Below are 16581 nucleotides of genomic sequence, written 5' to 3'. Positions count from 1 at the left end.
TTGAAACATGCTAAACTGCTATTGTTGGTCTCTAAGCGCAAGAACCGATAATCTATTTATAGAAACTTAAATTGCAAACGAAACTTGATAAAAAGTAACAAGTATTAAACCAAGAACTAATAATGTCGTTTGTAAAAGCGTCAATGGTGACCGAATCTCTCAAATCTTTGGATCAAGAGAAAGTCAAAGATCATGGTACCGTTGGAGAGAAATATCATTGCCAACGTTTGTAGAGTTTGTAGGAGTAGGAAAAGGATTTGCTCAGGATTATTTTTACTTAGACATATACGTGTTTTTCTTAAACAGATCAAAACATTTTCGAGAATAAATAGTACATCTCACATTATATTTTTATCAGGAGATATTCAACTTGTAAGAGTGTTGCAATGCTTGATTCGGAAGTTACTCTTTATTTCCCACCCTTAGCAATGGCGTGTGGCTCGCAATACACCGTGATTTTTAGTCGTCTTACAAAATCAGCCCAGCTCATGTATCCAATGACTAGAACACGTTCATGATAAAAAAATAGGTATTTATGAGATTTGAATAAATTTAAAATGCATCTTTTATTCAATATTATGATGCAATTCGTAGTTTTTTTAGAAACACAGCTCTGTTGCGAGTGCGGTCCGAGCCTTGTAACAATGGTGACAGGCGCGGGTGGCGGCGTTTTTATCATTTTTAAGAGTATATGTCAGATTTCTCTTGTTTAATTTTTCTTCGTACTTATTATCTTAGTTGATGATAAAAAAATAATAATCGCGCCTTGGGGTATTTTAGGTCGGATACAAGAACTGGGCTTCTTTTGTAAGACGACTAAAAAATGACCGTGTATAATCGTTTTGTTTAAATACTTTAGTCTAAAATTCCTCAATATTTGACAGTAAACTATAACACTTCAACTTAAACAGAGGCAACATCATCAAGCATTCAGCAGCATATCGTATTCATGGTTCTGGTCTCCAAGTTCCCAACCTTTGCATTATAGAATCGTGAAGTTGGCAGCATTGGGAAACACTCCATGCTAAATTCAAAGGGTCCATGACCTTTGCTTACTTAATAAGTAATCTGAAGCTGTCGCGGTTTTGTATAGTTTTAGGTTTTCATTTATTTTTAATTAGATTTAAAAGGTTCTTTTTTGTGTAAGTCGTTCGTTTTACTAACATACAAGTCGCTTATGTTCTAAAGTTAAAGATATGTTGCATATTTTTTATACCTAAAAAGCCGGTCAAACGTAAGTCGGGGGTGAAGATTTTTTTTTTTAAGAAATTTGTCACTCAAGGCAGTTTATATTTTCACAGATATGTTGCTGCCGCAATAAGCGACAACACAATGTACCGTCATATTTTTTTTTAGCACCAAACTTGGTAGAAAATTTATTTTTTAAAACTATTTGAGCGGAATCTTCGCTCGCACTTGACCTGTTTTTACTTTTCATTTGATAAGAAAAAAATATATTTATCTCTTTAGTGGGCCACTGGCCAGTTATACTAGTAAAAAGAAAAAACAATTTATTTACGAATTTAAATACATACACAACTGGGTAAGTTTTTATAGCATAATAAATGTATCATCAATTTATAGTGAAAGTTTGAGAGCATAATAAAGTCAGCATGAACTTCACAGCTACATCATAGTTCAGTTGGACTGCGACCAAAAGCCGCTTATCTAACGAACTGCGCTATACTTTTATTGCATACTTAAGTACCATCGAGAGAAGAAACATTCAATTTAAAATATTAAACAAAAATTATGAAAATATACCTTTTTCCCGTAAAACAATGTCATGTTACACGTGTTTATGAAGAAATTTATATTTTTTCCACGTATTTATAATTTTTTTAGGATTAATGACGGAAGGACCTGAAGATTAATAAAGAAAATAGGATCCGTGTGGACTAGGGCTCAGCTGTCTGTTTTCCGTCCGTCACCAAGCTGTATCTCACGAAACGTGATAGCTAGGCAGTTGTTTTGTTTAAGTCTTTATGTATTAAAAGGCCTATTTAACAAAACATTATTGATTGCCATCCTGTCCCTGAAAACAATACCTTAAATATTACATTTTAAAGTCGAAAACTATTTATTCTTAAACCACTTCACGTACTTAGCTACTACATAAAGGACATAGGTAAGGTACAAGTTAACCAACTTAAACATAAACATGGTGTGGTACGCGGAAGCCCATTGCGGGCATTCCTCGCAAGTTCACTGCTAAGGTTTATAGCTGACCGACCTTTTTCTATCGCTTCTAAGTGCATAACATTGAAAATGATATAGTCATAATGTAGGATTCTGCAGAAGGTTAGACTGGAAATAAAAACTGCAACACTCAGGATTATGTATAAATAGGTTAAAGAAAAACAAACTAGTAAAAAGCACAACAAACTTTTCGACGACTTCGTTTTTACTATTTGGGTACGTAACCTATAATTATAGGAGACCTATATATTTTAGTTAAATCTACACTAGATATGGAATTTATTAAAAGGAAACTTTAAAAAAAAATCTGCGACATCAGCTATTTTGTTACACTATACTAATAAATAATGTACTCATTGTTCCAGGTAAGCCGTCCACATTGATGCAGTACTTGCATCGTACTGTACACTACATCACAAAGATAAGTAAATAAAAAAATCCTGTACTCCGTACCCAAACCGTGAACAATAATACCGACTTTCTAGACCTCCTTAAGGTTTCACGATAGTATTCTAAGTTAGCAAGACATCTCATAATAACTTAACAGGTAAAACACGAACTAATCAATGTCACATTAAAGATGTTGTAACAATTAGTATAACACAGTACACGCCTTTCCCTGAATTTGAATAGCAAATCTCGTGACGTCATCTTGTTGCATCCAGCGAACCTTTACACTTAGTCACTGTATTAAGTATTTGACAAGAGACGGTGATTTTTTCTTTGAATTTAAAACGCAAGGAACCGTGTTTTGTATTACAACTTTAAAAAACGACATCGCACGTACATACAAGTGACGCAAAGACATCCAGACTCAGGCAAGTATTCGGAGATCACATAAATATACTAGATAACATTAAAATACCATTATAAGTACGATTAAATATGAATCAGTTTTGACTTTTTAGTCGTTGTTGGCAAGGCCCGATTCGGTGACAACAGAATGGTTGAAGAGTGTCAAATTGCGTTTTTATCCACACAGCAATAATCCTAAGTTTTCAGTATTAAATAGTGCTATTTTCGTTTGGCTCTGTTGTATACACATAGATATATGAGTTAATTTTCTTCCTACATTTTAATAACATAAATGCACAGACAGCACGAAACTTAACTAGCAGAGCAGTTTCCATTCTAGATATATATCTACCCACATGCATAAATTAGAAGTTCATAAAACAAGAAGTAGTGGAAACAAGAACATCTGAAACTGTCCAACTTTTTACAAACATACTTCTCTCGTATGCATTCTAATTAGCGAGCTTAATTATACCCAGTGCAAGTTGTTTTGATAAATATTCACTAAAGTTATCTATTAAATTCACGTGCGGGTTTTCAATTTTCGTACATAATTTCGTATTTTGTTTTGTGTTATTTGTGGTATAGCTTGAAGAATTATGGTATAATTAAAATTGTAGTAAATATGGAATTATAAACAACGAATTTGGGATTGCGTATGAGTACATTTCTGTTTATAAGAATTAATAATTTTCGATAAGAAACTTTCAATCATATCAACCGAAATTTAATTTTGGGTCTCCCATACAAGTTCCATCAGCTGATGTCAATTTTTTCGGTAATTTTTATAGTGACCCCGCCGTGTCACCTCATGATTAAGGTTGGGTTGGGACCGAAACTAGTCGGGCAATCCCAATAAATACGTGGGAGAAAGCCGTTGCGTCATTTATACGTTAAGCCCAAATGGTTGAAGCGTTTATTTTGTAACCGTAGAAAAATAATCAAGTACTGAAAAATTCTCAAAAAAGGAACAATTGAATAACAAAGGACCTTGAGACAGCGCAAACAGACCACCTTTGCTGACCAGAACAGCGGCATGTGCTAAAAGATATGATAATTATAATCGCAGGCAGTAAAAGATCAGCACACAACGTAAACGATAATTGCAGGTAATTGTTAATTTTGCTGTTATTGTAACATGTAAGGACAGGGCCGGATTAAGGAGTCTTAAAAGGTTCATATTTTAATCCGTGTTTGATGAAGTATTTCACAACATGTTCTTTGGTAAATGTAAAATATCTAAATTACAATTACAGCCTTCAAATAATGATGGTACACAACAATTGGTAAATTGAGATCGATTCGAAATTTACTTAACTTTAATTTATGACTATACCCACTAAAATCGTAGTGTTACATTGTAGAACAAAACGTTAAACAAAAAGTAGGAGACTGAGAAACAAACATTTGTACATCATTTTTTATGCCGTGTTTATTAACTGTTCTGTGCTTACTTAAATGTGTAAAAGAAATTTTATCGACTCATCCACTGATATTTCCAGATTTGTATGCCCAAGTTCAGTCCTGTACTCGAATTCAACACAGGCTCACATTAACAAAATGTTGACTCACGCAGTGAGCGCTGCGTCGTCCTTACTCTTGGCATTATGTAAATTATTGCAAACCCTTTAACGCTTAATATAGCCATGTAAACAACCAGGGAAAAGGTTATGGAAATAAAATTATTGCGCCATCCACATTTATGCTTTGTAATCTGTTCGTAAATGATAATCTTTTAATGTTTATTAAAATGTAAGTTTATAATATTCAAGATATTTAACAAGTCGTTTAAGATAAAGGGTTACTTTTTGTAGAACAATAAAACGAATATTATTAAAATAACGTAATAATATTTTTTATAAATAACCTATCTAATTAACGACTCCCATTCTGTTTTAATAAAGTCTTTTTACACCACGAAATTAATTAGACCTATGGCGGGGAGTTACAGAAACGCTCTATTCATATACACGAAGAAAATCAGGAGAGAGGTCTGCAGACGTCTTAACGCGTTTCAGGGACCCACAAATGCTTGTGGATGGTATGGTCAATTAATTGATAGGTGTTTTTTTTACTAGTATAATTTTCATTAGCATATTGGTGCCGAACCCTCAGTGAATTAAGTCCAACTCACACTTGACTGGTTTTTGCCTCATCTGTATAGTTAACATAACAAAACTTGAAAAGACAAAAACCCATTCTTAACACACACACAACCTGTACCCTAAAGTGTCGTCACCCGAAAATAATGAATCCCTTACACCTTATAATGATCCCTTTGATCACAAGTGCGACGATAAAAACATTGACCGAGTTCTGACATTTTAAAGTTCACAGAATTATATTTTCGTTCCTATCGCGTGGGTAGAATTCAGAAGAATCTAGAGAAATATCAAAACTGTGATATTTGATTAATATCCGACTGGTAAATGTCTCCTGACCAATATTTACTGTGCTCCACGTGCTTTTATGTGGTCTTTGAATACTTACTTAAAATCTGGAAAGTGATCACAGATATCAGTATTAAGAAAAAATCTATTTACAGTATTCCATTTCGTTTTCAGCGTCCTCAGATTTGAACAACCCACTGCTAGGCATAGGCCTCCAATTATGAATACCATTCTCCTTTGCCTAGAGGAGAATTTATAATTTAATTCCCTTTACATGTCTATATCTCCAGATAAACCTAAGAGAACTAGGCGCTAACGTGCTATGAATACATTAGGCAGTCATGAATCCGTCTCAATACCGAACCAACACGTTTTGGTTATCAATCGGCATGTGACAGATGCAAAGCGAACTAACAATGCTGAGAATAGCATTACTGCGGTCTACCACGACGTCTTAAAGGAATAGGATACCCATTGTGAAAGCGAGACAGCAATACATAGTGTAGAGTGGCATCTCTCTTCCACACTAATATATGGCTTCAAGACGTGGTGGAAGGCCCCCTGAACTATTATTAGCTATTATTGCCATTACCAAGCTGCTTAGATTACCTGTCAACGCATTTGATGGTGCAATTTGGTTATTTCCAATCTGAGGATTGTACTTGAACCTCAAAACGTTTATAATTTCTAGTTTCGATATCTTGGCATTTTTTTTCTCGGCGATAGTAAGACAATCGGGTTGAGCCGCTGCTGGCTGGCAACAACCATAACCTTATCAATAGTTAATAATCACATGCAACCTCAAATCTATCGCATTTATAAGAATAAACAAAGCAATGTACAAAATTACCGAAGTGTCTCATTTAGCTGCCGGAAAATGCACAGAACGATTTATAAACATGCAAAATTAACATATAGCTTGTAAATAGATATCCTTGTTAAAAAAAATCATTTGGTACGTACCTAACTAACGCAAAAAAAGAAAAATAATAACATGAAATGTTCTCGCCATGCCGTAAAATCTCGGAACTACGATTCTTAGAAAAATAAAATTGCACAACTTTCAGCTTTGTGTACATAGGGCTTTACCTAGAACCACTCTACCATTTTCCAGTATTTTTTATCACAGAACTGATATTGATTAATACTATTTCCATGGAAAGTTTTTCCTCTTTTTTGCTCTCGTTTTAATACACTAGGTTTTGCTCGGATTTCCTGCGTATCAATGTCGATATAGGTTATCTGACATTGAGTGGCTTATGTCATTTAAGCTCAGTCCAAATGAAACTCTATTAAAAATAATGCAACATTTATCCGAGATTTTTTAGAGTTTTGTTGTAACATACCTTAAAATAAAAAAATAAAAAAGGTCAAAGCTTAAATATAGTTCTATTCTATCGTAACATTATCTTTAACACAGGCCAAATAGGCAACACCGGACTAACAGTGAACCAAAACAAAATTAATGTTGGAAACTGATCGAGGCAAACGCTTGTCCAAAGTTTCGCGAACAAAAAGCATTTTCGAAAATTCCAAAAGTTTTAATCATGTAACGTGAGACTTGTTGCAATTAGTGATGAAAGATGTTACAAGTCTCGGCTTTGAGACCTTTCATTGCAACCTTGGGGTTACTGGGAACCTGTGCTTATAAAGTCTTGGTCCTATTTTTCAGAAATACTAATTAATGATGTTAATTTTTAGAGTTGATAGTTGAAAGGAGAGTTTGAAGTATCGAGTTGAGATTTTGGTAGTTTTTGCAATCAATCACTGGTAAAATTAATCAGTACTAAAATACCTTAAGCGTTAGTAATATTAAGCTTTAGTAAATAAAGGATTTTTACTACCTGAATGAATATTCTTTCAACTTGAAAAAGCAAGGGCTAGTTAATAATTTAGACACACACCGAAGTTTAAACCCTGTTTCCATGCAATTTCGTTGACAATTCATATTTTTCCAAAATGGAGTCCACTTGAAAATATTGTGAACAATTCTGGTGAATAAAACACGGCATCTTCTCTATATGACTTACTCATAATTTATTTCAAACAAAATAATTAAGATGCATGTAAACATGACACAAATATAACACAATAATAATTTATGTAAAACAATACTTAGAACTTGCATCCAATGTGTATGTTAACCGTGCATTCGTGCGTCCCGACGTCACCCGAATCATTTAGCCGCCAATGATCGGACATAATCGGCTATAATCGTATGCAATCGTATGCAATCGTCCGTAATCGTGTGCAATCGTCAAGTGAGATACGATCGTGATGTATGACGTTTACTGGCTTGTCTAGACTGCAGATTATCTGTAGACGTTGGTTTGAATTCAGAAAAAGAAAAAGTCTTGTTTTTTTTTTTAATAATGTGATTCTTTGCTCTTATTAAGGAGGTTTTGATAACTTTTAATGTTTCTTTATCAGAATCTTCAAGTTATAATTTACGTTATTATTTGTTTTTAACGATTTAAATAATTATGAAAAATTAGTATAAAAACATACTTTTTTTGGTTTTTATACCCTTCATTTTAAATTTATAATTTTGTGCGCTACCTACATGTATGTAAGCCTAAAATACGAAACCTCTACATGTTTGTCTGGCTTAATTTAATAAATATTTTATAATTTCCATTACTCTATATCTCTACTAAACCTAAATCTACAAATAATGAGGTTCACATTTCACAAACACAATTCGTATCCCAACCGGAACAGTCACCTCGAATCCCAACGTCATTAATTCGTAAGCCAATAATATAGTTGCCTGGAATCGATCGATTTCGCCTGGAAACCTCGGCTCGGTACTAAATGCATTAGCTACTGGCATAATTAATAGTGAGTGATAACGTTACGTGAACAGATGATAATCCGTTGATAAGGTGTGACTGACGCCCGATTGAGTGTCTCTGACATTAGGTGTAGTCGGATCACTGCTTCTTGATCGGTGCTAGCCTGAAAATTTAAAAAAAAGTTTTGGACGTCGCATATCTAATTGGAAATGAAATCATGTGAGTGGACATGGATGTGTTAAATATTATGTTTGTGAAGAGGTGTGATAAATTTACCCTTTTTTATGTATTGAAAATTTTACTAAAGTTTTCCATGTTCCCGTGTTCATCATCATCATAATTCATCATATTTTTTATTTAGCCTATTTGTATGGAACCCTCAGTGTCGCGAATAAGACTCGTACGGACCGGTTTTATAACTAACAGAAACCAAATCTCTTGACTGTTTCATCATACTATATAAAGTGGCTACTTTCTCCGCAAGTGTTAGTCATCATATGAATGACAAGAACTCTCTGCATTATCTAAAGTACCTACGGTAGTTCATTCATACATTATTTGAATCAGTCATCATCATCATTTATAAATACATCGATGACTCTGGATTCACAATAAAACGTAATTTTAGCTCGTACAGTCAGCCTCCAGCCTGATGGACCGATAGCATATAAAAGGAAGCGGTCTCGGACTAGTTGCGGAAGGTGAAGTATAGGGTGTTGTGGCGCAGCTTGGGGGACGCCTATGTCGAGCAGTGGACCGCGATGGGCTGTACTAAATCGTTGATTGTTAATACTCTTCGTTCAGACCGGTAAGGTGAGCAAAATCTGCGCTCATTTTAAGTGGACCGATGGTTGAAATTACTTCACTTACATTTGAAGAGAATTATGAAAATTGTGGCTCTGAATAACGTGCGTGTTTATTCTGTATCTTACTGCCTACTAAATTCATTACTTTCGTCTGCTAAAAGGAGCGGCCAGATTAGTCCAGTACTTCTAAAGGTCGACGGCTTTTAAATAAAATAAATTCTATTTAAATAAGTACAATATAAATAATTTAATAGAAACATGAATAATGACCGTCACTTCGTCACGGCATCACCATCGTCACGCTCGACTGTGGCGTGACAGAAACTCTTAGTTAATTACAGGCGTGGCTAATTCTCTAGTAATAGCCGCGTTTCAACTCACTTTCTACCCCTAATTAGTGGCTAACGTAATGGGGTAGAAACTATACGCTTAGATGGACTAGTGGCGGTACCCTGTCCAACGAGATTTCTGTTTCTGGTACAGAAACTATGCTGAAGAGGTTTAAGGTAATGAAAAATATCAGCCAATATATGTCTCGCTGCTGGGCACAGATCTCTTTCCTCGTAGAGAAAGCTTTTGCAGTTTTCGTTTGATCTCCACACATCATTACACCTCTTTACTCGTTGCGGGTTATCGTTTACTGATTCCAATATTTGGAATCCACCGATTACACACAGTAGTGAAGAAGTCAATTGGTATTTGCCTGCGTTGAGATCAAGCCTGCACTGAGTTAACAAACTTTCGAATAAGCATATAAACGCAAACTCATTTTTATTGCGATTCTCCAGTTGAGAATGTTAATTTAATTAATATACGTTTATGATTCAGATAGAACAATATTAACATAATATTATATAACATGCAACAATAATATAATTACGGTAATAGTCTTGCCCGCGACACCGCCGACGCACTTAATAATTATAGCCCAATTACACTAATTATTAAGGTCATCGCATTAATATAATATAATAATATTACTATATGGAGGCTTTAAAGAGATAATGTAGATATCATCAAGTAAGTACATGGCAAAGCCATTTCTAATCTTCAAGGGCAGGGCTTTTTTACCTGCTAATAGATTTATGCAAAGCTTTGGATTAAAAATTTTAAAATACGATCTAAGGATGGTCATTGTAAAATAGGGTATTTAGTTGAATCCTCGCATCAGCATGAGTAGCCGAGTGTTATAGTTCGCTATAACAAACTCTCATTGCGCGACGTATCCGCAGTTCGATCTCGCATAGGACAAAAATAAGTTACATCCACAAATGCTTGATCTGAGTTTATGCCACTCGAATGTTTTTGAAACCTACAAAATGTTATAAAAACATGGACATTAGAAGCCCACCCTACTTAATATGTACTGAATAAACATAACATAATATTATACTGAAGATAAGTTAAATACTGAAAGAAATGTAACTTGCTTACTTAATATTTTAATTATGATTTTTGGGTGTTTTTAAAATCACATGTCATTACAAATACTCCTAAAATTAGAACATGTAACAGCATGTGCCACAAAAAATAAGCTGAGAAAACAAATTGCAATAAAATGATTCTTAATTAAAGCGATCTGATGCGTCATTAGGCCTGCCATATGAGCCTGGGTGAGCTTGGCAGAGTCACATATCTTAAGCTAACCAAAAACACATGTACTCTGTATTTGGGCATCATTTTATAAACAAAATGTACACTGATTCATTGCGCGTGTGATTTTTAGTGAGCGGAGCAGTTCATAAGCGACAGCGATTTATAAGTGGTTTGGCCTGTCCGATTTATTGCAGTAGAAATTACTATGCCTCAAAATGAATTTTGATCCTTGTATTAGTGTTTGCACAAACATTCAAGGCACATACACAGAGACACTAAGACTCAGGACAAACATTAATAATATACAATATATTCACCGATTTCTGAAATGTGAAATGAAAAAGCAATAAGACAACAGCAGTATCACAGCTGGGTCAGTAAGTAGTATTTATTATTACGTAGGATATTACAAAAGGCCCAGCTGCCTATCTTTAGTGCTACTCTGAGTAAAGGATCACTGGATTAAAATATCGTCAAATAGGTACCAGAGCATGAATGCACTAGCCATTAGCCATGTTACTAGTGATGACGTCACACGATAGTGTAGTACTCCGCCATCTCTCACACCTTGTACCACACACCCACCCTATTTGGCGCACAAGGTCACAGTTGCGTAATCGAATATTTCGAGCTGTGATCTGTCGGTTATTAACGATGACAGTCCTGCAGGCGTTTACTTGATGCCAACTAGTTTTATAAGGAATAATATCGTTCAAATGATTTATATTACGCCCACAATTAGTATAAGTGATAAACAAGGCGTACGCGTTAGAATAATATTATGATTAATTATTTATTTTAATTTATATGATAAATGATTACTTTATTTGTTTAATGGGGTTCGACCGACTAGTGTGGTCTTTGGTTTGGATTTGCATATTATAGTAAAACTTAAACCGCTTTAAAACTCTTTATGCTTAGCAGTTGACGTTTTAAGAGACGACGCCTTTGGTAGAGACATGGCAAAAATATTCTTCAAACTTAAACGTGGATTTCTGAAGTGAACTTATGCACGATGTTTCTGCATTCAAGAAGAAGTAAGTTAATTCTTAAAACAAAAGAGTTTCTATCACACTTAGCAGCTAGCAGATGATAAAATGGGTTATAATTGAAAACAGTATGAACCCTGTCGGTTACAACAAGGTTTAGGAGAGAGGAAGAACGAAAAGTCCACACGTATATTTTATTTAGTTTAAAATAAATTCACAATAGTCCGCTCGAATACAATAAATCCGCGATGGAAGCTCCAGCACGCAGGTATTTGTTTACCAAATCAATACCAGTGTGTAGTAGCCGCCATAGCCGATGCAATGCCGACCTATACGAAGCTCGGCCGACAATAATTTGATTACTATCTGGTATCGCGGGCGAGGATTTTAATTTACCGGTTTCATGTGACGTGGAAGCTTCGGTACTTAACGAGAATTGTCGGCTCAGCTTTTTATATTCGTAGGATAGGTTTATTTAGTGTTCTTTCTTCTAAAACACTTACTTCTAACGGAACAATATGATTTGATTTATCATCATTTAAAAAAGCTGCGCACTCAAACTTTAGAAACAGAATCTCCGTTGTTTGTATCCAGCCTGTATCCCATAAACAATGTTACCTCGACATATCACAGATGATAAATATCTGTTGATTGATATTATTTATAATTCTTTTCCAAATCGCAGTATATATTGACGCAATAATACATTCAACTTCCATTTTACCAAGTTACTTCAGTGACTAACACATATACACAGCACAGTATTACACCATATTATACTTTACAACGTATTTCAGATGGATGTCGTTCAGAGTATCCCATTTTGATGCTAATGCGTGTGTAGTGCTAATGCAGTGAATATCTCGACTGTTCTCCACTGACGACTGAAAACCGTACAAAGGGTGTGCTACGCTCAAATGCTTTTAAAACAGGAGAATATGTGCCATTTGTTACTCAAATGTGAGCGATCGAAAATGTAGTGTTAATAGTTAGGTTTAAAGATGATGCATCAAAAATTTTTAATTGGTCAAATATACAACTAAAATAAATAAATAGTAGAAACCTTTTTAGTTTTGAGCTCTATTCAATGTACCTAATTTTAAAGCCCCTGGTCACTTTTCACTCTGTTCAATAATATGTGTCAAATTGTAATTTAATTATTTATTTATTGTATGAGTATTTCGATTGTGTTATTGAACATTCCACTTTTAAACTTGATTAGTGATATCATAAAATTACCTGCTAGGTACAATTCTTAATAACGACGACTTTTGGTGACTCTTGTAGATTGAACAGATTTGGTTCGATACAATGACTATAATTGGTAACATTTTATATCTCAATAAAAAAGCTATAAAATTTCGTGCAAAAATAAAATGACAAATAATCCAATAAATTATATTAAACATTTGACAATAATAAAATCCGAAAAAGTAATATTGATTTACTTCATGATTTACCACTATAGAAGCGAGACAGTGACATACAATAACACCATCTCGCAATATGCAATAGCACCATCTCGCTTGCACGATACCAGCCTTGGAGGCCTACCCTTCATCTTAAAGTAATGTTAGGGCGCATGATGAGTTGCTAAGCATCGCCATAAACCGACCAAAATGCAAGAGACGTTGCGCGGCGGTTCAGGTTTAGTCAGTAAGAGTCTGATACTACCCGTTTTTTCCACCGTGCGAGGGGGTGTACATTAGTAGTTCCCTGCTAAGCCATCATCATCATAGTCATCCTAGCCTTTTCCTAACTATATTTTTTTTCTATTTTCTAACATACGCAGTACTCCTTAGCCAGACAGGTTATCAGACTTTCTAGCTTCACAGCTTCTAGTTGACGACCGTCAAAGACCAGTCTGCTGAGACCCACAATTTAACGTACCATCCGAAATACTTAGGAACTAGTTATGACATGAATGGTCACCCATCCACGCTCCGACGTCTCAAGTGTAGCCTGTGATCGATCAACTTGTGAAATAATAGTTTAGCTACGAGCTACTCTTACTAAAGTGGGGTTGTCCGGTCCCTGCTCTTACCACGACCAAGCCAAAAAGCAAGTTGTGTAGGTATGCCTGACATCACACTACACGGGTAGAACACCAAGTCCTCTACCACAATAACGTTTTCTTTACTGGTACTCTTTTTACCGGTTAGCTCCAAGTAACATCTCTCCAAAGAACATACCAAGAACAAGCATTTAAGAAAGCTGCAACATTAAACGAGGTGTTTTCAATTAAAAAACAATATGAACACTTCACAAAGGGGACCAAGTTTCTGGCGCAAGTCAAACGAAACAGGTCAATATAGTACGGCTTGAGTTCAGAACTTGTTATAACTAAGCTTGCTTTGAGATATTAATATTTTATGTGCTGAAAGAAAGACGTATATATTATTTTAGTTCGTATAATTTTTCAAGATTTTGTTTAAGTGTGTCCAGGTAGACCACGATATGTTCTCTTCAGTGGGACCAAATAGGTACCTGAGGCCCAAAAAAACGATCATGCCGTTTGGTTTCAAACGCAGTTTGGAAAGGAGATCTTATTCTGTTAAGATTCTATTTATTACTTTCTCGTCTCTCTTTCGGTGTATAGACAAGATGATCACTAACAAAATAATTTTGATTTTGTTTTCAATAGCCCTAGAGATAACAATCTTTCAACAGTGCTTTCATCCTTAAACAGTGTTGTTTTTTCTAGTTATATTATTAATTTTCTCTGACGAATAGTATCCCAACCTACTGCTACCTATCGAGCAGTAGCTGAACTAAACAAACGGATAAACGCCATAAGTGCAATTTTTGTTTCTAAGCAACATTCTTTGATTTAATTTTTGATTCAATAAAATACTTTTTCAATGAATTTATTATTGTATAAAATTTGCGTACACAAATTGCCTATTCTTGTAGCTTTTCTGACACTTAAATAAAACTCTATAAAATTATCTTCTCAAATGTTACGCGCTGTTCACGTGATACGATTATATTATATTTAATTCTATAACCAAAAATATATTTTATTCAAAACTTTCCGCATCGGATTATGGAACAATCATTATTTGTCCTTGTCTTGCTTACTTGCTAGCTTGTTTACTAGGACATCTACGAGGAAAACCTTTAATAACTGCAGTTTCAAGTCAGGTGACCGATGAAACTACCCATTGTTAATTATTTTATTAGTTTTAAATTATTTTGCAAGTCTACACCAAAGACGAAGTCGGTAGTTACGCTACTCGGCAACAGATGGCGCTGGTTGTGACATTCAAGAACAACGTGTCTCACTGTTATGCAGCCATATGGGAATTTCTAATGCACGTTATGCACACTAGATGGCGCTATCAATAGTGTTGTGTTTAGTAATTATGATAAAGTATTTAGGGAAATAATTAATTATTTAACTTAATATTGTAATAGCGTAGATTTACAATATATATATATAACTTACATTACTTGCTTGTTTACAAGTGCGATAAAACTATGCAAGTATATTACAACATAATGTCATTGAACTCACACTGATATATGACCAACGACTGCTAATAAGGGTAGAAATTTAACAGGCAATACTACCCAAGGGTGTTGCAATTTGTCGAGTCATTTACTGTGGATACATTTAGATCTGTTTGCATGACCGTAAAGAGTCCACACCCTTACCATAACCTCCCATTGTGTGCTCCAATTTACACAGACCTACCGTGCCCCTCTGGCGGTACAATTAAACAAGCACGAAGGCAAGTTTGTTCACAAGTCGATGGGTCATCGTAAAATGGTTGAGAATCACATCGTCCACCCATTGGCAGGTGACCACGATCACGTCACCTTCGCAATGGAATCGTAATCGTAAAAGTTGACTAGTTTCCCGCGGGCACCGTGACTGGGAACTACCCTCGCCAGACCATTTAACTAAAAGCCTCACTTATACAAAATGATTTGATAACGTTGGCAATGAACTGGAAGACCGAAAAGTTTTGGAAGAAAATTAAAAGGTATTTCGTTCTCCGTCTGTGTAAGAACAAGATGAACAATATGAGGCGAAGAAGAGAATCAGTTGCCTCTGTCTACAGAAAGACTACGAAATTCTTGACTTCCAACACAGCGAACTTTCTAAAGAAAAAACCTTACCCGAAGAAATCTCGTATACTAATGAAGACTGTTGAAGACTTCGAAGATGATGCTGAAGAAAATATAGAAAAAGTCGAAGTGCCGACAACAGACGAAGACGATTTAGGAGAAAGAGAGTTAGACTTCTACCTAGGAGTCAGTAAGAGAGAGAGTTACTGGAGAGACCCAGTCGGGAAGGAACAAATACGGAAAGACTACCTCGTTTACCACTGTGGTATCACCGAAGAGGACTACGACAAAAACTATAAGAAAAACGTCGTCCCAAAAGTCTCTTACGTCATCCAACCCAAACTGAAACAAGTGCCGTTCAAAATTCACAGGAAACGGCGGAAGAATGGAGATTTAAGAGACGATTCTTGGAGGGAAAAGAGCGGGATATTCAAACTGTTTGCTTATCGACGGGATAGTGAATACTCAACATCGGATAGTTACAGCGAATGTGATTCTAATGAGGATAATAAAGTGGATAGACTTCAGTCTACTAATGAAGATGATGTAGAAGACATGATAGGATATCTCAACGAGTTGAGGACTTGTGGATCTGATGACATGACTGAGGTTCGTAAGGATATAGCCACTATAGAAACAGACGTTTAATCAAGTGAATCTTCCCGAATTGTCAGTGACAATGTTTCCGACAAATGCATTACGCTTTTTCTAACAAACATTACCGTTTTTTCCTTATATGTGTTCTGAATGATGGGTGTCACGTTTTGCATATACTTTCTTTGTTTTAAAGAATTAACTATGACTAATAATCCACTTAGCTATAAATATTATGAGTCTTTGTAGAAATACAAAGAGTTGTTGCTACTTTGTGGTGTTTTAAAATAATCGTTGCTTTTTTAATATTATAGTCTAACATCCTGTTCTTTATTTTATTATT

The 16581-nt window shown here is 35.1% G+C and overlaps 1 protein-coding gene across 1 annotated transcript in view; it reads left to right on the top strand.

Annotated features, from left to right (window-relative positions):
- LOC113502386 (four and a half LIM domains protein 2) overlaps positions 1 to 16581 on the top strand; it is a 161482-nt gene that overhangs the window by 37907 nt on the left and 106994 nt on the right. The gene's annotated exons all lie outside the window — the stretch shown is intronic.

Source organism: Trichoplusia ni, chromosome 17 (genome assembly GCF_003590095.1).
Source record: "Trichoplusia ni isolate ovarian cell line Hi5 chromosome 17, tn1, whole genome shotgun sequence".
Taxonomy (NCBI): domain Eukaryota; kingdom Metazoa; phylum Arthropoda; class Insecta; order Lepidoptera; family Noctuidae; genus Trichoplusia; species Trichoplusia ni.
The sequence above is the reverse complement of the archived record's forward strand: the minus strand, read 5'-3'. Positions and strand labels throughout refer to the sequence as shown.